Source organism: Loxodonta africana, chromosome X, assembly GCF_030014295.1.
Source record: "Loxodonta africana isolate mLoxAfr1 chromosome X, mLoxAfr1.hap2, whole genome shotgun sequence".
NCBI classification, from domain to species: domain Eukaryota; kingdom Metazoa; phylum Chordata; class Mammalia; order Proboscidea; family Elephantidae; genus Loxodonta; species Loxodonta africana.
This window is the reverse complement of record NC_087369.1, coordinates 121206514-121212513: the sequence shown is the minus strand read 5'-3', so window position 1 is coordinate 121212513 and position 6000 is coordinate 121206514.

The following is a 6000-nucleotide window of genomic DNA, read 5'->3' as shown; positions in this document are numbered from 1 at the left end:
GGTTCACGTTGCTCTGCCCACCACCCAACAGCAGCCTTGGGTTCCCTGGACCTGAGCCTGGAGCTTCACGGGTACAGGGGCAGAGGGACAAGCTCCCTGACCCCCACGACCCTGAGCTGATAATATCTACATGCCAACAGCAGGTGTCTCACTGCTTTTTCTCCTGCTGGAGATTGAAATGAGAGCAAAAGCAAGAGGAGTAGAAGGATGGATTATTACAGCCTAAGGATTCAGGGCACAAGTTAAGAGGGCCATAGCTATAGTTCTAGACATACCTGTGCAAATGAAGTGGCGTGAGAGGCCGATTTCAGGTCCTGGAAAATGGGGTGAGAGCTGTCGTTCTCTATACCCCTTCCTGTCAGGAATAAAAGTTTTGGTCATCCAATAAGGGGCTTACGGGGGTGAGTGACTGTGTTAGTTATCTAGTGCTGCTATAACAGAAATACCGCAAGTGGATGGCTTTAACAAAGTAAAGTTTATTTCCTCACAGTAAAGTAGGCTGAAAGTCCAAATTCAGGGCATCAGCTCCAGGGGAAGGCTTTCTCTCTCTATTGGCCTTCTCATCAGTCTTCTCTGGACTAGGAGCTTCTCCGCACAGGGACCCCGGGTCCAAAGGATGATCTCTGCTCCTGGTGCTCCTTTCTTGGTGGTATGAGGTCTCTCCTCTCTTCTGGCTTCCCTTTACTTTTATCTCTTGAGAGATAAAAGGTGGTGCAGGCCACACCCCAGGGAAACTCTTTACATTGGATCAGGGAGGTGACCTGAGTGTAAGGGTGTTACAATTCCACCCTAATCCTCTTTAACATAAAATTATAATCATGAAATGGAGGACAACCACAGAATACTGGGAATCATGGCCTAAGTTGACACACATTTTTTAAAATAATTTTTATTGAGCTTTAAGTGAACGTTTACAAATCAAGTCAGTCTGTCACATATAAGTTTATATACACCTTACTCCATACTCCCACTTACTCTCCCCCTAATGAGTCAGCCCTTCCAGTCTCTCCTTTCATGACAATTTTGCCAGTTTCTAATCCTCTCTACCCTCCCATCTCCCCTCCAAACAGGAGATGCCAACACAGTCTCAAGTGTCCACCTGATACAAGTAGCTCACTCTTCATCAGTATCTCTCTCCAACCCATTGTCCAGTCCCTTCCATGTCTGATGAGTTGTCTTTGGGAATGGTTCCTGTCCTGGGCCAACAGAAGGTTTGGGGACCACGACCGCCGGGATTCCTCTATTCTCAGTCAGACCATTAAGTCTGGTCTTTTTATGAGAATTTGGGGTCTGCATCCCACTTTTTTTTTTTTTTATCCCACTGCTCTCCTGTTCCCTCAGGGGTTCTCCGTTGTGCTCCCTGTCAGGGCAGTCATCGGTTGTGGCCGGGCACCATCTAGTTCTTCTGGTCTCAGGATGATGTAAGTCTCTGGTTCCTGTAGCCCTTTCTGTCTCTTGGGCTCATAGTTATTGTGTGACCTTGGTGTTCTTCGTTCTCCTTTGATCCAGATGGGTTGAGACCAATTGATGCATCTTAGATGGCCGCTTGTTAGCATTTAAGACCCCAGACGCCACATTTCAATGTGGGATGCAGAATGTTTTCATAATAGAATTATTTTGCCAATTGACTTAGAAGTCCCCTGAAGCCATAGTCCCCAAACCCCTACCCTTGCTCCACTGACCTTTGAAGCATTCAGTTTATTCAGGAAACTTCTTTGCTTTTGGTCCAGTCCAGTTGAGCTGACCTTCTGTGTATTGAGTATTGTCCTTCCCTTCACCTAAAGCAGTTCTTATCTGCTAATTAATCAATAAAAAACCCTCTCCCTCCCTCCCTCCCTCCCCCCCTCGTAACCACAAAAGTATGTGTTCTTCTCAGTTTATACTATTTCTCAAGATCTTATAATAGTGGTCTTATACAATATTTGTCCTTTTGCCTCTGACTAATTTCGCTCAGCATAATGCCTTCCAGGTTCCTCCATGTTATGAAATGTTTCACAGATTCGTCACTGTTCTTTATCGATGCATAGTATTCCATTGTGTGAATATACCACAATTTATTTACCCATTCATCCATTGATGGACACCTTGGTTGCTTCCAGCTTTTTGCTATTGTAAACAGAGCTGCAATAAACATGGGTGTGCATATATCTGTTTGTGTGAAGGCTCTTATTTTTCTAGGATATATTCCAAGGAGTGGGACTGCTGGATCGTATGGTAGTTCTATTTCTAGCTTCTTAAGGAAGTGCCAAATTGATTTTCAAAGTGGTTATACCATTTGACATTCCCACCAGCAGTGTATAAGAGTTCCAATCTCACCGCAGCCTCTCCAACATTTATTATTTTATGTTTTTTGGATTAATGCCAGCCTTGTTGGAGTGAGATGGAATCTCATCGTAGTTTTAATTTGCATTTCTCTAATGGCTAATGATCCAGAGCATTTTCTCATGTGTCTGTTAAAAAGCTGCCTGAAATTCTTCTTTAGTGAAGTGCGTGTTCATATCCTTTGCCCACTTTTTGATTGGGTTGTTTGTCTTTTTATGGTTGAATTTTAATAGAATCATATAGATTTTAGAGATCAGGTGCTGGTCGGAGACCAATCTGTAGGTGGTCTTTTTACTCTTTTGGTGAAGTCTTTAGATGAGCATAGGTGTTTGATTTTTAGGAGCTCCCAGTTATCGGGTTTCTCTTCGTCATTTTTGGTAATGTTTTGTATTCTGTTTATGCCTTGTGTTAGGGCTCCTAACGTTGTCCCTATTTTTTCTTCCATGATCTTTATTGTTTTAGTCTTTATGTTTAGGTCTTTGATCCACTTGGAGTTAGTTTTTGTGCATGGTGTGACACACATTTTTGAGGAACACAGTTAAATCCATGACAGTGACAAAGCAGTGAGTCCAGGCCTGACCCCTATTCCAGCCGAGACTAATGACATTTTATAGGTTAAGAACACTAGTTGGCAGGAGTTTCTGGAGAAGAGTAGTGTTGTGTTCTGTGTACTTCATTATTAAGTCCTGCCAGTAGCAACTGCCTTGAAAACTAGTGATTCTAAGAGGTAGGGAAGAGTGATATTCAAAATATATCTGGTATGACACAAGCACCAAACAACACTCCAGGGCCTTTATAGCACGATTAATTACTATTGGTTTCCACGTAGCAACCCTAAATTATCACTGTGGTGTGTTCCATAGGGAGCCCTGGTGGTGCAGTGGTTAAGAGCTTGGCTGTTAACCAAAAAGTCACATTTTGAATCCATCAACCACTGCTTGGAAACCCTCAAAGACAGTTCTACTCTGACCTGTAGGGTCGCTATGAGTCAGAATTGACTCCATGGCAACAGGTTTTTGGTTTGGTGTTCCATAGGGTTTTCAGTGGTTGATTTTTTGGTAGTCGATCACCAGGCTTTTCTTCTGAGGTAGCACTGGGTAGACTCGAGCCGCCAACCTTTTGGTTAGCAGCTGAGCACTTTAACCATTTGTATTACCCAGGGATCCCTTTAACCTTTACTGCATATTAATTATGTATGACCCATGTTCTACAGATCATAGACTGGTCTATCAACCCTGCTGATAGGGTACTACTAGTGGATAGAAACAACATATGAATGAAGAGGGGTACCTGGAGTTTCCAATAGATAGAGGAACCCTTCTACTTATTCATTTTGAGTTCCGTAGTCAGAAAGCCCAGGCCTGTCTTGCCAGACAAAATAGAAAAGTACCCAGAGCCATGTGGGGCTCATTGAATGATGGGCCAAGGTTATATGCTCCAAGTACATATGATAGAAGCTGGGCTCTGCAAGTGTGGAGGAGGGAAGCCAAGACATTTGACAATAAAATATGAGAAATCCTAAGGGCAGCCACTTGCCTGAAAGAAAATTTGCCCTCAAGGTTCAAGAAACTATCCTTAATCTTGGTCCCTGGGCTGCCACACTGAGATGTAGATTTGTAAGGCCTGTTTAGTGATTTAAAATTCACAAAGACTATATAGGAGATAGTAGTTGTAGTTGCTACCCTAGATTATCTGTGGTCATTGTATTTTAGAATCTAAGACATCTTTGGATTGTTCTTTGCAGAAAACGGGATACCTCTCCCAGAATGGGGGTTGTTGTTAGGTGCCCACAAGTCGATTGTGGCTCATAGCGACCCTATAGGACAGAGTAAAATTGCCCCATAGGGTTTCCTAGGCTGTCATCTCTACAGGAGCAAATTGCCCAGTCTTTTCTCTTGAGGAACAGCTGGTGGGTTGGAACTGCTGACCTTTTACTTAGCAGCTGAGCGCTTAACCATTGTGCTACCAGGGCTTCTAGAAGGGGGCGGGACATAGATGTCTAATAGTCTGAATGACCTTCTCCTCTAATGATAATAATAGCAGCTAACATTTAGTGAGCTACTTATGATGTGCCAGGCACTGTGCTAAGCTTTTTTATATGGATTGTCCCCTTTAATCCTCACAACAAGCCTGTGAGGTCGGTACTATCATACCTGTCTTCACTGGGGGAGATTGCCAGGTCACTCAGCTTGATGAGGGTACATTAGCAGTCTACAGCAACAAAAGTAAGATTTACTCAGAAAAGAATTTTTCCCTTTTATAAAATAAGAGTGTACTGGTTATTTTTTGGTTATATTTCAGGTCCCTGGATGGCACAAATTTGTGTTTGATTTCTAACCTAAAGGTTGGCAGTTCAAACCCACCCGGTGACAATGAAGAGGAAAGGCCTGGTGATGTGCTTCCATAAAGATTACAGCCAGGAAAACGCTATGGGATAGTTCTACTCTGACACAAGGGTTTGCCATGAGTTGAAATTGACTCAATGGCAACTTTTTTTTTTTTATGGCTGTATTTGAGGGGTACAGTTTTTTTTTAATGGCTGTATTTGAGGGGTACAGTTTTTTTTTAATGGCTGTATTTGAGGGGTATTCTTTAAGTAACTTTCTGTGATTGATAGATTCTGTTTTTGAAGATTTGATTGATACCCAGGAACGCATACATTGAACCAAAGGGAAGTAGTATGTTAATATACTGAAATTCGGTCTTGTTAGAGATTGTTGCAACCTAAATTCTACACGCTGCCTACATTCATAGGTAGCAGTCCCATCATCCCCTTTTAGCAACATTTCCCCTTCCTACTCTGCAGAGAAAGTATTGCCTCATAAACACACATGCCCTCAAAAGAAATGCGGATGACCCAATTTTCTTAAGAACTGTGGTTTGTTGAGTTACAGTTTCCTGGCTGAGAAAACTCTTCAGTTTTCATAGTTCACTGCATCCCTGGGTGAGAATGATTGGCAGCAGAATTCTCCAGTGATATCAGGCAAATTGGAGGAAAGTGGATGGGCCTAGAGTGGCCAGAGAGGACCTGGGGGAGATGTGGTCCTTTTGGACAGGGTAGAGCATTGGCTTGGGCACACAGGGGATCTGGATTTTAGGAATAGCAGTGCCAATAATCAGCTGTACAATCTTAGGCAAGTCACTTAACCTCTCTGTACCTCAAGCTCCTCATCTGTATAACAACTGGGGTGGACTAGAAACCCTAGTTTCTTTCCACCTCCATGACTGATATGCTGAGCCTCAGTCAGAATCCTGTCAAGACTTCCTGGGGAAAGCAAGCCCACAGGGTGCTGGGGGTGGCTCCCTTACAGATAAGGCCATATACAATGCACAAGAGCAAGAGATGTGGCCTTAGCATCAGACTCTTCCGATGGGGTTGTTAGGATCTTTCTGTGCAAGGTTTCTACCCTCAGAAATGATTATGACTTAGCTGGTTCATGCAACCTGGTGAAGTGGCAAAGAGTAGAGTTCAGAGCATGGGTTATGGTGTCGGACCTTAATTTGAAACCTAGTTCTGCCACTTTTAGTGGGTGCCCTTGGACAAGTTATTTAATCTCTCTGGACCTCAGTTTCTGCCTCTGTAGGATAGTGATAATGGAACCTCTTCATTGAATTGTGAGGATAAAAGGCAAAAATATATGTAAAGCTGGCAAAATGGAAGTGCTCCATCAAACTTGT